The sequence below is a fragment of the Siniperca chuatsi genome, linkage group LG8 (assembly GCF_020085105.1).
Source record: "Siniperca chuatsi isolate FFG_IHB_CAS linkage group LG8, ASM2008510v1, whole genome shotgun sequence".
In the NCBI taxonomy this organism is placed as follows: domain Eukaryota; kingdom Metazoa; phylum Chordata; class Actinopteri; order Centrarchiformes; family Sinipercidae; genus Siniperca; species Siniperca chuatsi.
Window position 1 is genome coordinate 4,527,011 of NC_058049.1, and position 21,265 is coordinate 4,548,275.

A 21,265-nucleotide genomic window follows, 5' to 3' on the forward strand; every position below is an offset into this window, starting at 1 on the left:
TACACTCTATATTTAGGTCCAGGCATTATTTCCATGTATCTATCATCAGGGATCATACAAAACACAAGCTGAGAGTAATAAGCAGGGTTATACCTGTATATTGTGGCTGTCTATCTACTCTGCTGGCCACTTGGCAGGTATTTACCCATCCACCTGATCATGTTCAAGTCTGTAAACATCATTGGCTGATAGTAAAGTTTAAAGAGGGTTTTGTGATTCGCTATGTCCATGCCTTCTGGAGCTCTGACCCACTTCTGCTTTCTGTTCCTTGGTAAATGACTGGACATAAATTTAAGCAGAATGTCAGATTTTCATCTTGGTGGCAGTGGTACGAGACAGTTTACCACAGCTACCAATGTACTGCACAATACTGGCACAGGGGTGCAATCAACTACACAGCGATTAAAGCTGTAAAATGAGACTATAACTCAAAATAGTTAATCAATTATTTTAACTGTTGCCTATTCATTTTTTGTCGATCAACTGTTGCAGCTCTAATAAAATAATATCCAAACACAATACTTCAAAAACTCAAGAAGAACAACTTAAACTTCAGTCAACATTAAGAAATAATATTACTATTAAGAGCTCCAGAAGACTCTGACATTAAGTAAGAACGTCAGATGAAAGTAAAGGTAACTGATGGCCTTTTCGTCACACTGTAGTGATTCACAATGAGACCGCGGGTTCATTATCATGCATCCTCCCACTGAAACCTGCCAAGCAGAAACTGTTTCCCACAAACCCACTGACACACTCCATTCACACCACCAGAAACCAGTCGCTCTGGTTTTATCAATCACGTTCTACGACAGCAACAACAACCGCAAATATAATATCACCACTACCTTATTTCCTTGTGTGTTGGATCCTGCGCATGGTTCACATTTTGGCTGATTAAAGCAACACCACTAATGACATGTCACTTAATGTGAATTCTGTAGAGCATAAATACAAGGAGGTAATGACTGTAGATAAATGGTGATGCTGATGCTTAGTGTCTCATGATGTAGTTCTTTTAGTGGCTCCAACAAAACACTTTAAGAAACACCAGAAATTTGCTCTTGAAAACTTAAGTTAATACATGTTAATAATAATAAATAAATGATAAAAAATCTGAGGGGTCACTGGATGATTAAAGAGATAAAGAAAGAAAACAATCTGTTACAGGTAATAGTTTATTTTTTTCTGAAATAGTTGACACTCAGATGGAATTGGGTGACATTTCAGATGCTATATGCATGTTTTCATACGATCTTTGGTAAATAAATGCATGTTCCTCTTCAGCTGCTCTTCCTCATCAGAAACATCAATTTAAAGAAATCCAAACATAGATTTCTAGCAGAGAAATGTTTCTCTCTTTAGACTTTATACAACTGCCAGAATTCCCCACAAATAGTCGCAATAGGCTGAAGAGGATAATTGATATAGCTGGTGCATATAAGTGGGACTATACTGTCAAAACACTTAAGTAATTCACTACAATTAGTTTGACCTGACCTAATTCATGTCAAAATATTTGGCCGGGATTTTATTTTTTTTGGTGTTTCCGCTTTATTTGATAGTGACAGCAGAGAGAGACAGGAAAGGCAGGGAAGACAGAGGTGATGACATGCAGCAAAGGGCCCGGGCCAGACTCGAACCCAGGCCGCTGCGGTAAGGACTTGATACGTGGTGCTCGCCCCTACCAGGTGAGCTACCGGGACGCCCTCAAAATATATATTTTTTAAATCCACTTTGAAATTTTTTACATGATTGCTTTGAGGTCACAGCAAAATTGTGGCCCTAATCCACTTCTTCATAATGGTTGCTTGTAACGCTGGTGAATGGGAAATTGTTGCAACAGTCATAAGAGGATCAGCTAAATGCCTTAAATGTAAAACATTTTGAGGGTTGATTTCATTTTTGGTGCCCTTACGTAACAATCTGAAAGCAGTGCAGAGTCTAGCTGCCTCTTAGAAGGGCAGAAATAGCAGCGCAGGTGAAGGATGAGGATTTCAGTGGTCTGTTTCAGGGTGAGAGGTCAGTTGCCCTATTTAATCCCTGAGAAGTGTCAACTGTGCATATCAAATGCCATTTCACGGCATTAAGTTCCTAGTTACAGTCTGCCAAGCACAATTTTATACCTCATAATACATTTTGTGCTATCATTTTACCAGGCAACTTTAATTTCAAAAGTACTAAATAAATTGATGTAAACAGGTGGAAGATGGAGAAGTATGTAACTATGAATGGGAAACAAATTCACAATCTTCATTCAGTGCAGAGAAAGCTCTATCTTTAAGCCAAAGCTATGATGCAATGACAGGTTCCTGTTACTGCTACATGATGAAGAAGCTATTTTATTTGCAAGGACATGTGCCCCTATAGCAATGTTAAAAAGATTTGGATAACCAACAGTACGCATTATCTAGTTGGCAGCATTTCAGTGCTGGAGAGACTAAATCCTGTGCACTGACTGTTGTAAACAATCATGCAGCGCCCCAAAGCAGTGTCTGTTGTTAATACCAAATTTCTTCAATGTGTGCAACTGAAGCTGCGTGCAAACATCTGCAATTAATGTACAGATATATGGAAGTGATAGACAGTCAAACTGCCTTCCTGGTGACTATAGGAAAAAGTTGCTCTGCATACCATAGTTAAAGTACCCCTCTTCTCAAAAATGTGTTTTTCTTATGTTTAAGTCCTGTAAAATGTCAGACCTTGACTTGTATCTGTGCAAAGTTTGTCACTAGAGAGGTGGTTTCACATTCCTCTACTGAAGGGGGAGACGTCTGTACACTTCCCTGAAATCTAAGATTCAAACGGACTCTGGGCAAGCTAGTTTTGGGTCACAAATTTTGGGTCACAAATTCGAAAGCCAATCGTAATGCCACTGGCAAAGAAACCTGAAACCTGAAACCTCCAGTTTCTGCATGTTTCACAAAAGACAAACAAATCAGAACTGAATCGAATTATCACAATCACATGATCGGATCACTGCAAATCTGCTTCATTTTTGCATCGGATTGTGGACCATTTATCTAAATACACATTGATGAATCATCTGAGAGGGAGAGATAAGATATATGCATAAAGTGCATATAACAGGTAAAGAAATATATATACATTCAAATGTACAGGTAAAAATGATGCAGATGGGTTACAGGTGAAATAGAACAACAAAAACAAAACAAGGAAATTTAAATAAAGTTCAGCATTTCAGTCTTGACCACATTCCCTTTCCTCTCTTTCCGTCACACCACTCTCAGGATAAATTTAAAAAATGTTGTCCTACTTCTCGATATTCTCTAGCAGCAGTCTCATCATTGTTTGTTCTGTCTGACCAATTCCACGCTCTCTTTTAGAGTTGTTTACATATTTAAATGCTGATATCAAAGTCTGCAGTTTGGTATTGTGACAAGACAGTACTACTGCCACACGGGAGCCTTACAGCTTCCAGTGCATTCATTAACTTTGAGCCACTAATATAATGTAATTCATGCCTTAACCAATGTGAACACACAGATAGAAGTCCTCTGGATACAGCTAAATCTGGAGATTAACAACATTTGCAGTCAATCATGAGCTGAACAACTGTCTCAGTAGCTGATAAGTACACACAGAGACAGACACACACACACACACTCAGAAGGAAACTCACACTCACACACACTCTCTGGCATCACAAAGAGCCCCTGTTGGCCTGCCTGTGGGTATTGGAGTGTTTGGCCTCGGTATAAATTGGCTGCCAGCTGGAGCGACGGACACTGAAGGCCTGCAACAGTGGACGGAGCCAGGAGGAGAGGCCTCTTCTTGTTGTGGAAGCTTTGGCTTCACTTCAAAATACACACATACACACTCCTAGGCCACACACACGCACACAACTTCCACACACTTAGACACAGACCAAAATGCACACAAACTACACAAAAATGTATACATGCTCTTGCCCAAGTGTAAGTATTCACACATGCACGAGCACACACATCCACCGTCACACACACACAGTTATTGTCTCCTCTTAATTCTGTTTGATGGCCCTCAATCCTCCAGCCCGGATTCGGTGCCTGGGGAAATCAGGCAGACAATAGACGTGATCCAAAGAGAAGCAGACTGCAGCCGGCCAGGAGGGCGTACACGCTGCCAAGAAGCAGCAACACTTGAATAATTGAGCTTTGAGTTTAGGTTGTGAAGGCCAGGAGTAAAGTTAGTGAAGCTAATGTGTAGTACGCCTCTTAGGTCGGAACAAGAACAGACCCTAAAACTGAAACTCCTGGTGTTCAGATCATCTTAAATGGCTGTTTCTGCTTAGGTTTGTAAATGTACACAAGTTTAGATTTACATTTTGGGTGTAAATTTAAGTGTAGAGTGAGTCTTAAAGAAGGACATGTGGCGACAACCAAATTACACGTGTGTTTGAGGAGGTCAAGGATTAAACAGTAGCAACACAATCATTTTGACAAAATGTTTCATGTACTTAGCTCATCAGGGAACAAAAGCACTATCTATCAACTAGCCTGAGTCAGAGCAAATGTGCAATGACTACACCTCAGGTGATTTTCCAGGAATAAAAACTAGGATTAATGTTCTATTTAGCAGAATGGGTAAAGTTCGACAGGTTTGATTCTTACCAGAGTTATTATTTATCTCAAGTCACTAGAGCTGAAAGAATTCAACAGAAAATGAGTCGCAACTATTTGGATAATTGACTAATCGTTTTATCCAATTTAATTTTTCAGGCTAAACTGGCTAATATTGTCAAATGTGATTTGTTGCTTTTCTTTGTCCTATGTTAGGAAACTAAATATCTTTGGCAATTCTAATCTGTCAGGATGGAAATTTTTTCAATATTTTCTGACATTTTATAGACAAACCTTTAATCAAGAAAACTGTTGGCTGCAGCCCTAAACACACGCAACACAACCCTTTTTGAACATTCATACATGGGGAAAGGGTAAATAAGATCTCAATCTGCAAATGTAGTTCCATACACATCATTTGCAAACTATACACTTATACCAGAGCTAGGCGTTGAACGGGGACGTCAAGAGTTGCTTTTTCTTTACGTGGTCACCTTAAGAGAACATTTTGCCACCGCTAATGCTCTACAATCAACTCCAAGCACCTTTGTGATCAGTGAATATATGTGAGTAGGCTAGAAGTCACTGTACTTTTAAAAAAAAAAACAGGGTTACTTTGGTTAATTTCAAAGTTACCCACGAATACTTTTTTCAACCAGTGTTCTTCCTAATTAGTCCCTTTCATACCTCAGTTAAGCTACTTTGATGTGAGCAAAGATAACTGCACTAAACGCAGGTCAGAAGCAGAGTTATGAAACTTGTATTGACCTATTCAAACCAATTTCTACCATGTCCTGTCAAACGCACTGAATAGAGACACCAAAAGGGTTTGTTTTGTTATTTTCATATTTTATAAAAACCCAAACAAACATGCCATGACTCAGACTCCTCTTTCTCATCAACACAACCAGCGTGTTCATGTTACGCATCCAAGGTCACAGCAATGATGCATGCCGTGTCTGTTTTGGACTGTTCTGCTTGATTAACTATCTATGAAGGCCAGAATGATCCTGTTATTGATCGCAGGACCTGATGCTCTCTGATGAGAGAGCAAGCAACACAATCACTACGCAGAATGTGGAGCTCCTGTTTTCTTACTTGCAGGACCTTAAATTATTTTTTATACAGCAAGATTTTAGACAGTCAAAAAACAACCTGTTAAAAGCAAATTCAATATCTGTGTCAAAACATGGTATTTTGCTACTTGATGTAGAATGAAACACATTTACAAAAGATTTATAAGGAGCTGTGTGGAGATAAAACAATACAACTGAATGTGTGGACCAGGGGTAGTTTTTATTATGTATATCAGTTTTAGTCATGTGTAGCTCAAGATGGGATGAATTGATCCTAGAGGGGAAATTGGGTACATTACAGCAGCAACACTATCTGGGTTTGTGGTTTCTTTCTTTCTTTTACTAGCTCCATGGGTAGAAGACTGCACTCATGCTAAAAGGGTTAGGGATTCCCACTGGAGCCAATAGTACAAAAATGCATACACTTATGACACTGTAAGGAGCTTTGGATAAATGTTTCCACTAAATGGCATATGCTATTAGCATCGCCAAATGGGCTTGTTATCCAGCTCCTTCAAGTTATTAAACACAGGCGCTGTTATGGCGCATGGGGTGGTCCTACTGTGCAGAGAGAGACACAAACGCAGCCTTCACATAAGGCGAAGACATCAAAGAGTAAACAGTCTCAACACCCAGAGGCTCAGGACACATTGGCCACCTCAACAACAGGAAGACAAATGAGATGAGCTCCAAATGAGGAAGAGAGGCTGTGAAGAAATCTGTTGAAACATGTAGTGCCCTCTATACTTCTCTCTATCCCCATCTGCTAAAAAAAATAAAATAAAAATACACTCCTAATAACTACATTTTCTTATAAATCGGTTCATTCAAACGACCATTTCAGTTAAACCTGCAAAAACTGATTTTTTTGGCCACATGGGGGCAGTGGAAACAAGATGTGAACACAACACTGAAATATTATCCCCCTTTAAGTTGATATGGCAACCAGTCAGCACACAGTTGCCTATTTACACATCCAGCAGTTACGGAGAAACATTACTATTCATTCGGAGTCTTGTTTGTGTCCTCCTGATGAATCTAAATGCAAGATTCCCTCTCTTTTAGCTCTGCTTTTGGTCGCTACCAACTCTTGAAGGAAATATCTGGCTCTTTAGCTGCTAAGTGCTTCTAACTAACTGGGCGGCAGGCTGCAGAGACTAGTGTGTTTACCCCTGCGACCACCGGCAGCCCTCGTCCCATGCCTCCTGCTGAAGCCCACAAATACTGTATTTTGCACATTTATATTTCTGCAGATAAATAAATAGTTGTGGAACCAAATGTGTCTATAGTGGCTGTTCTTGTATCTGAAAACAAGTATATACTACTACATATGTAAAAACACACGAAATGCTTATGTTTGTGTTACCATATTCTAATATTTACAATGCTCTGAGGAAGTAGTGGCTCTCAATTTCACCATTATACACCGGTAAGATCAGTATTTAAAACAGGTGAGAGTGCATAGGTTAAAATAAGCAAAGGTCCTTGAATTGCAGGTGATGTGTTTAATACGTTAAAACAATAGAGTTATGCAGCTGTGTGATGGGTGTAACCTAATGGGTGTAATTTGCATAATCTTTGTGGGTCTTTAGACTGCCGTGGAAACACACAACAATGGGCTGAAAGAACTTTTTAGTTCCTTAAAAAGTAGTTCCTGGGGATGAAAAGATACTTTGGGTGGAAACGCAGCTTTAGTTGTACAACCTCCACAAGGTTGTTAGTAATGTGTTTGGGGTCTTAATATAGTTTTTTGTTAAAGCTCCAATAATCAGTGTTTTTATATCTCTCTTGTGAAAGGGGCCACAAAGAGGAACTCTCTGGAGTGAGAATTATCACCCGATTCTGCAGTTCCCCTCAGCTCTATGGAGCTTTCTAACTTCTTTGGGCTCATTGTTTTGGTTTTAAGGCCCGCAACTTAACAATTTCAGTTCAGTCTCACTGCTTTCCTCAGTTTCGTTTCAAGGCACAACAGGCAACTGTTTTCAGCAAAACAACTCTGATTAACCCACTGTACACTACCCGCCCAGCATCAAACAACAAACAAAAGTTAGTGACTAGCTGTGAACATAGCGGACCATTTAGCAGCTAAAGAGCCCAATATTCCAAAGGTTTCTCCTCTAACTGTTACAAAATGCTTGTTTAAGAAACCTCTTGTTTTGATGTGAGTGACATCTTTGGTGCTTGTAGCTGTGTTGTTTCTTACAGTGCCCTTTAAAGACATCGCTAGTCAATTTAACTGTGCTTAGTACAATTTATTCCCTTGAATTTTCTATAGTTTGCAACACTGCACATGACTCCTCTTCAGTTTATTCCAAACAAACAAGCGTTGTCAGTGGAAACATAAAATGCATCATATCCTAAGGGACTGTGTTGTTGTACTCTTGGGAAAGATGTACTACATGCTGGATGTTTACACAACTATGAACCTGCTGCAGGCATTAGCTACTGACAGAAAGCACCAAAAAGACATTGTTTCATGTGAATACGGAAGATTGAGGATATTTTTCTACAAGTGATGGCCTGATCCCTAATGTTAAGTTTTCAAAAGGTCAACATGTTGATCATTAGGGTTCACAGCTGTGTTACGCTCTGGATAACAGCAGGGCCCATGATCAACCACACCTAGTAGCTACAGCCATTCCGAACTGCAATCACAGATAACCTCTCCTGAACTTATCCGCCCTTTGGTCCAGAGGTTTGGGACTTAACATGCTGATGCCATTTTTGCAATTCTATCCATTTGTGAGAAGGAGAAAACATAATGATCATCAACTCCAAGAAATCTGGAAGATTAATATCGCATGGCTTCATTATTACTCAGTGGTCAATTTGGCATAAATGTCCACTAGACAGTACTGATACCAATGAAGTAGAAGTAGAGTCAATTTTAATTAAGTCATTAATACAAGTAATGAGCACTGCTGACTGCTGCTCCCAGAGTGAAGGGAAACAAGGGGATAACAAGGAAAGCAGCTGTTATAGTTGAAATGATTCTATTTCATAGAAATTCTGTGTTGGCAAGGGGGCCGAACATTTTCTTTCTCAACTGTCACAACAACTGAAATAAGCTTAAATGAGCTTTCCCCCAAAATACGGGAGGATAACAAGGCTGTGTTAACCTCCAGAATATTTAGTATCACAGTTATTAAGGCAGTCAGATAACAATGCACTTTAAAAGTACTCCATTACGATGCAGTATGGCAGAATTAATATGAATTTCCTATGTTACAGTTCAGTATTTATCTTGGCATAGCAGATGGCTGATAGCAGTAACTAAAAAGCATTTTGGAAAACATAAATGAACCTCAGTCCGCTACATGACTGACCTCTAGACAGCCATTTGTGATGAGTGGATTAGATAAAAGGCTATCAGAAGACTAAATGTGCCCTGTCGTTTCTTCACAGAAATGTCAAATACTTCCTTTCTCATTTCAAGTCACAGCAGTGAGCCAGGCTTTGGTGTAACAGTGTAATCGGCTACATGTTGTCAAGATGCAAAGCAGCTCTTCTCTAGCCTAGATAATCATCACGGGGACCACCAGCAGCCGGCCAAATGCTGCTTTATTTTGGCTGAGGCTGGTGCATTGGCCACGTGTAGTTCACCAGTCACATTGGAGGGTGACCAACTGGCCTCTTTTCTGTTCTAAAAAGCTTCTTGTCTGCTGAAATATTTTGGCAGATGAATATATTGATGCACTGGCCACTTTAAAAAGATGAACAAATATTTCCAACAGCTGCATGGAAGTAGTTAATTTACATTTCAAAAATTTTACTTGTGTAGCTATGAAGATAAAATGTGCATAATATGACCACAAATGTTTTGTAACTTCACAGCATGGACTGTAGAATTCAGTTCGTACGTGTAATTTGTGTGAACTACTGCAAACATTGACATATTCACAAGTGTAAATAATATACAACCTTGAGTTACATAGCATTTCAACCGGTTAAGAAAGAATTACTGACAAATTAAGACACCCATTTAACATTACACAGTAGGCTGTGTGGCTTTGACCCTTAAACTGAGACCGCTTTTAATGTAGGAAACTGAGGAAATTAAACTCATTGTAGTGGCTCTGACTAAAGCGTAGTGCGGACTGCACAACTTTGGCTGTGAATTTGCCTGTCCCAGACAAATTTTTGAGATCTGAGACAAAAACCTTTGAGTCGGCACAGCATCCACGACAAGAACACAAGGTAGCCAACATATATTGTGTGTTTGCAAGTTATGCAACATTACTGTCACTGACTTTTGGCTAGAAATGTGTTTTAATTGGTGCTTCACCTGGAAGAAAACATGAATGCTGTTAGTCCTATTTAGCACATGGGGCAGTGGGGCACTTCAGCTTCTTGTTCACCTGCCAAAACTTTTTTTTCCCCTGCCTTATTACACAGATGGAGAAAAAAAAAAAGAAAAGTAACTTAACATTTTTTTTTCACCCAGCAAAACTTTTTTCCACCCCACCTGTTTCAAAGAAGGAAAAAAATAAATAAAAGGAGTGAGTGCTGTGTGATCACCCCGGGAGGAGAGGAAGAGCCGGGATAGGTGCCATGCTGGCCCAGTTTGGACTTAAGGCTGCCCCTGGCTAATGTCCGGTCTGGACGAAATGGGACTCGGGCTGGCCAAGCAACGGGAAATCTAAGACTGTTGTGCCCACATTTTTGCAGAGACCTGCTCCACCAACATCCCGGATCAAGCACTCAATGGGCGGGCCGTGTTCCGAGCTGAAGGAGCGCAAGACTCCGCCGGGGTGAGGGGAGGCGGACTCTGTCTTTACATCGACGGTGCTTGGTGCTCAAGCACAGTCAAAGTGATGGACACTGTTTGCAGATGTCGAACATTTTATGTGAAGATAATAACCATATTATTATCTTGAACTTGACAGGACGGTGTAGTCCCTCATTCGTCCAGGAGTGTTCTATCGTAGAAAAGGTTTCAGTCCAGATGACTACGACTGAAACCTTTTCTACGCTTGAACTTGACAGTTCATGCACTATTACTTACTACTTATACCGTATTATTATCATCATCAACCAGTAAACCCACTTTGTACTTTACACTTATTTTAATTTTATACTTATACCCACTTGGTACTTAATTTATCTGACCTGTATTATAGTGTATTATATTTTTTGCTTAGAACTTCTATTCCTGTGTGCACTGACGTGACAGTGAGCTGCTGTAACAAAAGAGTTTCCCCTTGGGGATCAATAAAGTATTTCTGATTCTGATCTGATCTTCACTATCTAGTCGCTGCTGTCTTGCATTCCCCCAGACGCAAATTCAAAAAATGCGCAGAATTATTTCCTGGGTGTGTGTGTGTGTGTTTATATATCATAGACTGTATAAAAATATTAAATAACTTTGTATATCTTGTATTATATTGATATCACCAGCTGGATACGTTTTACCCAATAGAGATTGGGGCCAAGTTCCTCGACTATAAATTAGGCTTGCCGCGATACTCTGTTACACGGTCTTAGGGCATACACTGATTACGTTACCTGTTTGTTTATTTTCACTTATCAGCACCCACGTTCATCAAATTAAAAAAATTCTAATAAAACCTACTAAGCTTGTTATCAATACTTAGTCAGACTACAGAGGGGTGTTGACTGATTCACAACGTCAACTCATGCACTGAGTAACATGCAAAAAACACATTCCACATTAAAAGTTGCCGGTAGCTAACGTTAACTCATAAAGATGAAAAGGCAGCAAAACATCCTTTCATTCATCATTCACTCCTCCAACAGTTTCTTTGTGATGCATTTGCAAAGGAACATTACAAAGCCAGCCTGTTGAACTTGGCCAGCCTGTGCTGAATCCACAATGCCTGCAGGAAATGAAAGCTTGCTACGTTTTCATAGCCTAGCCTATGAGCTTGACCTCTGCATGTACTGAAACTTAAGTTATTGCTTAATGCCACGCTAATTACATCCTACTACAATCATGGTATCGCCTAATACTACTTAGCTGTATGTTTGGATGACTGCCGCATAATATTCTTAACATGATGAAACTATTCAAGTCAGTCTAGCACTTGATCGTGTGGTCAGTTATAGTTGACTAATGTACCGTATGTAAACTTGCCACCTTAGGAACAGTAATTACATAACGAGCCACAACTTAAACAAATAGCACTACACATCTGTACATTTTGTCTGACTGAAGGTGGCAGCATCTGGAGGCAACACCTCTAATCTACACACATGCCTTCAAGCGCACCACAGTAGTGAGGCTGCCAAAATGGGACCTGCAGTGCTACAGATATTAAACGTCATCGACAAATATCTTTTCTTGTAAAATGTCCGGTGTAATCGGTAACACCGGTGTTGTCACAAGTTTATTAATTGGTGGGAAAATGTATTCACCGTGGCATCCCTACTATAAATCGTTCTGTCAAAACCCTCCTTGTTTAAGTGTATTTAAGCAAGGCATTGAATATGTCCCAGCTTCAGGATCACTGTTCTATAGCTGACCCTGATCTCTGAATCAGGATGAGGTGTCGGGCAATGACACCAATAAATAGAGTTTTTATAATTAAAGATTTTGTTGGTAACATGAAGCTCATCACAGCGGTGGCATTAACCGAGACAGTTGTAGCTGGGGGCTTGCTGGGTAAATTTTTACAGCCTCACAAACACACTCACTTATATTAACTGTCTGCCACAAGTTTGATTTTTACAGGGTGTTCTCTTTCTGTGACAGTGTCCTGAGGCATAGTGCTCCTCCCCTCCTGCCATGCTCAAAATAATCTGTATAAAAGCATGATTAGGACTGAAAGAAGCATTTTTCTGGTGGAGAAAAATCAAAGGATTAGCTTTCATCAGATAAAAGAGAGTCTAGATATAGTTTCAACAAAGACCATAACTTTGTGACTTATTATTATGAAATGTCATAAATCAAGCTGTTATACTGATGTGCCAAGTGTGATTTTTACAACTGCTGAGAGTGAATTATACAACAGCTGAAGCAGTTTTAGGTTAATTTGTTGCTAGACATTTAAGCTATGACTGCATCATGCCAGATACAATGGTAATCCAAAATATTTTGCAGAAATTGTATTAATTTACATAATAATAATAATAATAATAATAATAATAATAATAATAATGAATGTACACTATGTAAAGACACATATTGTCTTCTCCATCAGGTGCTTCAGGCTGTGAATTTATTGTGAAAATAAAAACTGTGAAACTCATTTTTCCCTACATGTTCGATTGTGGTTAAAATGACAGTTTCGGTGTTGAGGGCTTAAACTGTGTAATTACCGACCACGTGGCACTTCCTAAAAAGACTTTGGTGTCAAAATTCACTTAGCTGACCCTGCCTGTCAGAAACGTCACTTCTTTAATGCTCTCTGCTGACAGTGTGCAGGAGCCCTCTACCTGCCACTTATCCTAACAATGCCTTGGTGATACACTGTATTTTAAACCTTTATTTACACAGGGAGGGATTGCTGAGCATGTATTTTCTTTCAACATCGCCCTGCTTTATATTCTTAGTTACACCCAGTAAAACCACAGTCACCTACTATTTGCAACTTAGCAGCTCCACTGGTGCGACAGAGTTTTGTACTTTGCTTAAAGCCACATGAACAGTAGCAGGTCAGGGAGGTGTAGGGTGCTTGTCCTTTTTCCTGCCTTGGTTTTCACTGCCAGAGAAGGCGTTCATACTGCAAGTATTAGTCAAAAGTTTCAATCAATAACCTTTAAGCCACAGCCTTTACATGCAGTATTTTCTGTTTTTCAAATTAAGGCCTCATTTCCCTTAAGACCTTTACTTTCTGTTGAGGATGATGCCCCTCATTTCCCTTACTTGTGTTGCACCAATGATTTTACAGCAGCAAGGAAAGGATCTGATGACAGCCCGTTCAATCACAATTATGCAGTAAGTATATCCAGTATAAACTGGATGAAGTAAAACAGGGCTACAACTAACGATTACATTCATTATTAATGTCCTGAGTATTTACTTGATTAAATCGCTTTTTCTAGAAAATACTGAAAAATGTTGATCAACTAATCAACTAATTGACTGACCATCTCAGCTCATCTCAAATTGATTCCCATTTCGTGCCTCAAAGCAATCCATTCGACTTCCCTCCAAGTCCGACCCAGTGGATCCAAAATACAGCCAATAATGACTAAACTACTGATCAATGAATTTCAGGGGGACATTTGCTTTATTGGTAGTAGAACATTCAAAGAACTGGAATAACTGTGTATTAAAACTGGACCTGGTGTATAAAACTGGTTCTCATTTTGTGCCGTAAAGTAATGCAAGAGATTTACAATGAAATCTGACTATAAAAAACACTTCTGACTGAACTGTAACCTCTTTCTGGGTATGATGTTTGGGTTTCTGCAGGAGACATTTCTGTTTTTATCTGTTCAGCCATGGTGGCTTTAACTCTAAATGCTAGCCCACTTCTTCTATTTATTTAAAACAAACTGGTAACACAAAAAAAACGCCTCACTTCTGTGCACCAGAGAAAAATGTACCAAATGTTCAGACAAGGAATTGTAAAAGCTTTTTAATTAACTGGAGATATTATTGCAGCTTATTACTCGTCCTAATACTGTAAAATTGATGTTTATTCACATATCAATACGTATCACGGAGACTTTTATCATCCATTTCTGAAATCTAACTGACTCACTACCTGTCACTTGCAAACCAAACACCATTAAGAGAAAAATCCTCAGGTCAAAGTGGCCCTCGTCTGAAGCTCTTGGCCTACTGACCTCCATGATAATGACACCAGAGACTGCGTGGGGAAGAGAGGTTTTTGGGGGAGGGGAAAGGTCCTGGACACCACCACCCTATACAGTCAGATCAGCTCTGCCAGGAGAGGTCATTGGAGGTCACTGTAAATAGTCACAGTGGCAGGAGGGAGAGGAGAATGTAGAAAAATAAGGAAAGATGGAGGGTAAACCTTGCTGGGTAATACACCAGCAAAATATTTCGACCCATCTAGATGTACAGATGTAAATAATTATTTTCACCACTGATAAATAGTACAAAATCACAATTTCGAAAACCCTGATTGAGGTCTTCAAATTGCTTACTTTGCCTGAGCAACAGTCCCAACAAAAACATTTAATTTACAACGAAATAAACAGAGAAAAGCAACAAAACTTGACAAAATTACTCACTTTTCAGAAGCTCAAACCAACAAGTGTTTGCCATTTGTCCCCGATAAAGGACTTAAATGATGATCAATTGTCAGCTCATTTTCTGATTCATCGTGTAATCTATTAATCAACTTGTCATTTCAACACTAAATCCTCAACTGAATACCTGCTGTAAAATAGTAAATCCTTATTCTGTTGTCTATGTTAGAGGATGTACATTGTGTATGCATGGGAAGAATCTTACATCATTTTCAGCAGCTATCTGTCAACCAAACTATTAATTTCTAGACTAAACAAATGGCAATAATTTTCCCATTTCCATTTCTCAGAGTAAAAATATTCAAATGCACCATTCAATCTGCGGTGGAGAAAAGACTTGCTGCAACAAGGAGGATGCAATGAGCCATTACGTGGGTTTGTTGGTTAACAGGCTCGCAGCAGTGTACTGCTGTCTTGCTTTTCTAGTTTTAACCACAAACTGTGGGCTCCAGGCCGCAGGCAAAGACAGGGTGAGTCGCACACAGACCCAGAGATGACAGTTATTACCCATTTACTGTACAAGCTGGGTTGAAGTACAAGGCAAGCAAGTAATTAATTCCTCATTTGGCCCACCGACGTTCATTTACAAAGGCTTTCTGGGCTCATTAAACTGACAGAGATGCTAAATAGTGCTGTCACTTGTGCACCGCTCTGTTACAGACTTTCAGGAGAAGTTGGTGCAAACGTAGACCTTTGCTGACCCTTGACCACGTTTTATCAATCAGCTGACAGACCTCTAAATAAAAGCTGACCTGTTGTCTGTTTGGTTCTTTCAGTATTGCAGTTTAGTCTGAGAGGAGCAGGTGAAATTGTGTAAAATGCTGTCATACAACGGTGGAGATGTGCTGAGGAAATAACCATCTCCTAACAAATCTTCAATCTCAAAAAAATCTGTTTTATGCATCATCTATCTCTTTCTCAAGTCTTATTTCATTCCAGTGAGAAGAAGCTAAGCAGTCTCTGTTAAGTTCCCTGTGAATCATTCAACTGAAAGCTGAGTGGGCAGCCGGCCTCTCATAAAGTAGTGTTAGAATATCTAAAAAGCACAACATTTAACTGGTATGTTTTACAATCATATTCACGAATGAGGTAATGTATTAAAGTTTTACGGGGACAGCTTTGGCGACAGAACGCGCAGCAAACGGCAATGAATCATCGTGCTCCATCACGAGTGAGCAACACAAACAATAGAGTGGCTAGCTAGCTAGTTCGGCAACTTCCTTCCTCACTCTTACATATCATCGGGTGTTTCCCCGGACGTTCTAGCAACTTGAGGGGCCGTTATCTTGAATAAAATTACAGATACACACACATTATTAGAAACATCTGGGATAATGTAAGTACACAACTCAACAAAATATATAACATAGGTCTAGTCGTTTTTAGACATTTTAACGTGGAAATGCTACATATTATACTTTTAAGAGTTTTGTTGTTCCCTGATCTGAATACTGAGGATAAAAACAAAAATCATGAATCTATAAACACGCAAAATTTTTCCATTTCAAAAGTTCAACGACAAGATGTTTCCTACTTAACAAAAGTCCATTCTCAGTGTTTGTGCACTGGACGCTTCACACATCACACTAGTGTAAGTTGCATTTTTAATACCAAACTAGTTGGGGTGTCACCAAATCCCGCTTGTTTTTTTGTTTGTTTGTTTTTTGTTTTTGTTTTTTAAAAGGAAGGGTTGTCCAGTAACCTGTCAACTACTAAAACACACCACACTGCCCAATCACATACATGCAAACACACATTCCTGCTGAGTTCCTTTGTAATGTGAACAACGCAATTCAACTGTTCACCGTGCTATCGCCAAGACAGAGGATAAAATGAGTGTTGCTGTGATAATAAGTTGTAAAATCCTGTCTCATAGTATCATAAACCTCTGTGCAGTGTTTTAACATCTGACGAGCCTTTAATCCATCCATCCAATCCTTTAAGTTCCATTCAAACTGAACTTCACAGCTTGTTTCATCATCTCACTTAAAGTACTTGAAGTAACACGCCCCCAACTATGCAGCTCCTTGCCTTTTTTAACGCTGTCCGAATATCCCCTTATGTCTAAATGGCTTTTCCACCCCACAAATATTTCTGTTTGGTTTTATTGAGTGTAGATAACTAAAGGTTTTTACCCATCAATGAGTTCTATCTGAGTCTAACAGGATTTAAAATCATACTGGACTGTCCTGTCCAATACCATTTTGGCTTCACAATGTTGCTGAATACTGCAACTGTAATCTAATTTACTTTTTCTGCAGAATTATTTTTTCAGTTCTTATCAAGTGTTCAAAGAAATTGTGTTGTGGAGGAGAAAGTGAGACCAGCGCTGAGGATTTGAACAGCTTCTTCAAATTGCGGCTTGATTTGTAGGCGAGGGATTCTCCACAGTTGCTCAGTAGCTCATTTAGGAAGCTGCCTGAGATAATTTCCTGTCCAAGAAAAAGACAAAAGCATCTTCTAGTGCTTAACCCACTACTGAGTTATTTCATTATCAAGCAGTCCTGGTCCTAAAGAGGCCATATCCTGCTTGCCTGTCCTGAAGGGACAACAGTTTTATCTGACTGCCAGTTAACGTTAACATTGTTTAAACAGACCGTGGTCCCATGTTTTGGGGTAGTGGGTCAAAATAAATTTATTTTTGATAATTTGTAGTCATTGTGCACTAGAAATATTGACATTGAATTTAAAAAAAAACAACTCATTAGATGGCTTAGATGTTATTCAATTCCAGGTCAGAGGACAGCTGTCCAGAAAAGCTGCGGGTAATTTGGGGTTTCCCTGCAAAGTAAGCAGAAACCTGACATGAAAGTTAATGCTTGGTGGGTGTGTGAGCAGTCTTATGCAACAGCCATATCATATGGTATCTCTGAACACAGACCAAGTACCACTCAGCTGGCCAAGAACCACCATTCAGGTCAGTGAGGTCCGTCAGTGGGCTTTGAAAGGAGCCCAGCAAGATGAGGTTTAGCTTACAGCTACATAAGGTGACATCTTTACATAAAAATACAACTGTTTTACCTGCGAAAATTAGAAAGTGCGGCTGTGGCAGAGAAGAGCATCCTCTCACTTCTGATTGAGGCACCATGGATTTAGATACACTTTTCCAAAGGGAGCAAAAGATTAAATTAAATAAAAAACGTTAAGAGTGAGTGAAAGCCCCATCGAAGGAAAAGCTGGACTCGCCAACGTTAGATCTCTTTCCTCTCTGATGGTATAAAGCATCAGAGAGTGTCTCGGCTGTTAAAACACAAGCACGCTGGGTGCAGTTTAGTAGCAGCATGTTACAGGATTTGAGGCTATTGAAGCTCACAACAGCCGAGAAAACACTTGCACAGCGTGTGTGCACTTTCAATATCACAAATTAATTCATTAGCAGGCAACATGTGAGTCAAGTACTTTCAACAACCACCCTGTTAGTCAGGTTATGGAGGTTCACTTATTTTTTTAGTCGACTTCCATTGCTCTTTCGAGCTGCCAGCATGCACATGATGACAAAGCCTAGGGCAGCTTTAATGTCAATATACAGTAACTGCCCTGGCTTGAACTCAGCACGAAGATGATTGACACTCTTTGGTTTCCCTGCACCAGAAGTGTGCTCAGTACGAAGGTCTGTGGTTTTCAGTGCATGCAAGCATTGATTTGGAGATTTTCAGATCAAAAGGATGTCGAGACGTCTACACTACATCTGGGTGAAAAGTCAAAATATTTTAGACACCTAGGTTACACGTCATAGTTGTTTCAAAAGCATTTCAATGACTATATTTAAATGTTAAGCAGGTCTCAACTACACATTGAAATATACACCGCAAAACTCTCCATCTTATCAAGCCATGTCTGTCCTACAAACTCTGTTTTCTTAAAACAAGTGGGACAAAAGTGCTGAAAGAATATTTAAACCTGTTTCCAATACAAATCATTGTGGTTCAAGAGAAATTAGTGCCTGTACCTATAAAGAACGAATAAGGCAGGTCGCTGCCCCTGAGTGAGCAGAAATGTAATAAACATTTTCATGTGTTTTTAAAAAAATTTAACTTTAAAAAGATCATCAACAGAGATCCAAACATGTTTGAAGATACAGAAAAATACTCTGCTTTGAATGATAATGTGTCTGATATGGTTTGCCTATAAAACAGTTCAATTACCTTGTTTAAAATTACATCTACTCCTTCTCCCTCACTGAAAAACAAAAATCATGAATCTATAAACACGCAAAATTTTTCCATTTCAAAAGTTCAACGACAAGATGTTTCCTACTTAACAAAAGTCCATTCTCAGTGTTTGTGCACTGGACGCTTCACACATCACACTAGTGTAAGTTGCATTTTTAATACCAAACTAGTTGGGGTGTCACCAAATCCTGCTTGTACGTCCACTGTCCAACTCGGATTTAATGCGAGCACACAGAAACTTTCCTTCTTCAGCAGATGAATGTGAGAACAGCCTTCTAGTGTCAAAGTGATGGGGTGGGGGGGACTTTAAGGACTTAATTACAGACAAAAATGACTTGATAAGACAGTGTAGCCTTTAGGATGTGGCTGAGACTGTGCTTATGCATGTAGATAGCCAAAATAACATCCTTTGACCAGCCAACCAAACCATGCTTCCTGTGTTGCAGAGTCCCTTGCTCGAAAAAGTTGAGAAACCCCCTGAATATAAAGCCTGATTCTGTCCATCACACACACAAACGTGTTACTCGCTGGGTGAAGATGGTATTTTAGCTGCATCTCCTCCCCAAAAACTGCACAGACTTGTTGGCTGCTCTCTGCATGCCTTCCTCTCTCTCCCCCCCCACCCCCCCACAATGTCACGCAGGGCTTTCTGCAGCAGCAGTCTGGCGAGGGGCGACATCCACCCTTAAGAAAAAAAAATGCACCAACTTTCTGTCTTGATTTAATCCAAACCTCATGTAGATCCTCCACACACACGCGCGCGCGCTGAACTTTGGACGGCAGGAGGAAGAGGTTAGCTTAATGGTGGACCATGAGATTTTTTCAAGAACATTCCAGCTCAGTGGGAAAGAAGAATTGGTGTTTGGCTGAGAGGAACAACAGCATTTAAACATGACGAGACAGGCAGAGAGGCGGCTGCCAGAGCCTCTTCTCCGGCACGGCTAACCGTGTGCATCCCGGCTAGCATTAAAGCCGCCTTAACGATGCACGTTTCCCCTTAAAACACCCCATCCCCGGTGTGCAACTGCAGGGCCCGGCGCCGCCATACACCACCAGATAGACACATAAAACAACACGTATAGCATGCCCCGTAGCACCAAGCGGAAAGAGACATGCGAAAAATGAGGAGGAGGGGGCACAAACCGGGACCGTAAACCGGCGATAGACCCACCGAGCACGGAACATAGAGAAAACAAGTCTAGCTAGACAAACTAACCTGTTTGGGAGCAGCACAGTCCGCTGGATATTGGGTTGAATCCGAGTTAAATCCACTATCAGTAAAACAAAGAGGCGAAAATGACCGAGCGGCCGCGGAACAGACCGAAACAGCACTCCTGGAGCAGTGTTGCGCACGCGCAGAGAACAGCCGGAGGTGGAGGAGGTGGTGGTGGTGGTGGGGGAAGAAGGGGGTTGGGTGAATGAGTGCAACTAATTTTTAAAATTGATCCGCTGAGAGTGTCATTCATTATTCATGTTAAGGAAGTAGCCTGACTTGATGGCTATTTTTATTTATTTATTTATTTATTATTTTTGTGTGGGACACAAAAGTCAACATAACATGCTACAAACAATACAGCTGTTAGTCCCTCTGTCTAAATAAATAAATACACCATCATTCATTTTTGGGAAATCTATATGACAATGAAGGTAAAAATTCTTATTGGAATTTCACAGGAATGTTTGGGAAAAAAATTAATGGCAATCCATCCAATAGTTGTTGAGATATTTCACTCTGAACCAAGATAAAATATTCTGATATATTGATAGAGATTGTTTTGACATCAGCTTCCATGGTCAAGAATGAACCTTCAATCTCAAATGTTAAGCCAGCTGGGAGTCTTTAAAGTGCTCAGAAAAGTGAAAATTTGAACACTTGTCAACTGAGCAAACTCCATCTGCTGAGGAAGAACATGTGATACGATCAAAAGCTCCAGAACAGCTAGTAAATGCCAGTGGACCTTGTGGTGAGCCTGTTTTGTCAATTAAATAAGATTTTTTTTAAAGTCAGAACTTTATTCATCCATATTTATTCATGTGCCAAAGATGCTCTGTATACATAGTCAAATAATAAAACCAAATACTAACCTATCTGTCAAACATCGTGAAATATCGCGCAAATGACAAATAACTGTGCAATGCATGAATGAAAGTGCACTTACTATGTTATAAATTGTAAGCAATAAAAAATAAACGTGCAAAATGATGCATCTATGTTACAGAAAAAGTCGGGGGATCCCCAAAGTCATTAGGATTCCTCATCTGGGCACCATGA

At 39.8% G+C, this 21,265-nt stretch overlaps 1 protein-coding gene across 1 annotated transcript in view; it reads right to left on the bottom strand.

Moving 5' to 3' along the window:
• Positions 1–20,362, bottom strand: part of LOC122879915 (polycomb group RING finger protein 3) — a 61,837-nt gene extending 41,475 nt beyond the window's left edge. Inside the window, exon 1 of the mRNA XM_044204499.1 lies at positions 20,210–20,362. The gene's annotated coding sequence lies outside the window, so the exon portion shown is untranslated. The remainder of the gene's footprint in view (positions 1–20,209) is intronic.
• Positions 20,363–21,265: the final 903 nt, after the last annotated feature.